Genomic DNA, 890 nt, shown 5'->3' on the forward strand with positions numbered 1-890 from the left:
TTTGGGCAAATGAATAACTCATAACTAAATAAGTAGCTTAATAAACAGTCTTTCCACTTGTTTTTCACAAAATACGTTTCAGTTAATATGCAATGGAAGCGGGGTCACGTATTGTACAATTCCAGGGAGCTCCACTCAAAACTGGGCTTGTCAACATGGCAGCCCAGGGAGTGAGTGCATTTTAATACTCTTGACATAACACAAGGTGGTACCTCCTATGACAAGAATGGCCAGGATTATGAAAGTCTTAAAAGAGCTCTTCTCACTTTGGTCACATAGCATTGCAGGTCTGCAAGTCAAATTACAGGGCACCCTGGGAAAAGTGGTGTTTGCAGACTGAACTCTTGGAGGTAGATTGATAAATCCACAAACCAATTTATTCATTTACAGCAGGCGATGTAGCTGGCACAATAACTCTATCAGTCTCTTTCCTGGTATTGACTTACCTGAGGAACCAAATTAATTATCAGAAGGTTGCTCTGCTAAGTATGGAATTAGAAAGAAAGGAAATTGGATGGTCTTAAGGGATTGTTCTTACAGGCTTGGATAAATCCTGATAAATTGCCTTTAAAGAGAAAGGAATGTACTGCTCTTTGAGAACCTGGCTCAGTTGTAACCACCTTCTCCTTGAACTCTGATGCTGACCCAAGTTTGTCATCCAAAGCTTTTAGTTTACTCTTGTTCTTATATTACCTGGTTTCAAAAAAAAATCTAAATTGCATTGTAAATCAATGAGATTTTAAGTGTGCTGTGTTCTGATTGTGTCCAGGGAGGTATTTTAATCTCATGGATAAATGGTAATCTTTCATCAGAGATAATTTCCTCTTTTTATCTTTCTCTTTATTCCTTTGTCTAACTTGCTTTAGGTCCTTTTTCTTTTTTCTCATCGC

The sequence above is a fragment of the Pongo abelii genome, chromosome 21 (genome assembly GCF_028885655.2).
Source record: "Pongo abelii isolate AG06213 chromosome 21, NHGRI_mPonAbe1-v2.0_pri, whole genome shotgun sequence".
Classification (NCBI taxonomy): Eukaryota; Metazoa; Chordata; class Mammalia; order Primates; family Hominidae; genus Pongo; species Pongo abelii.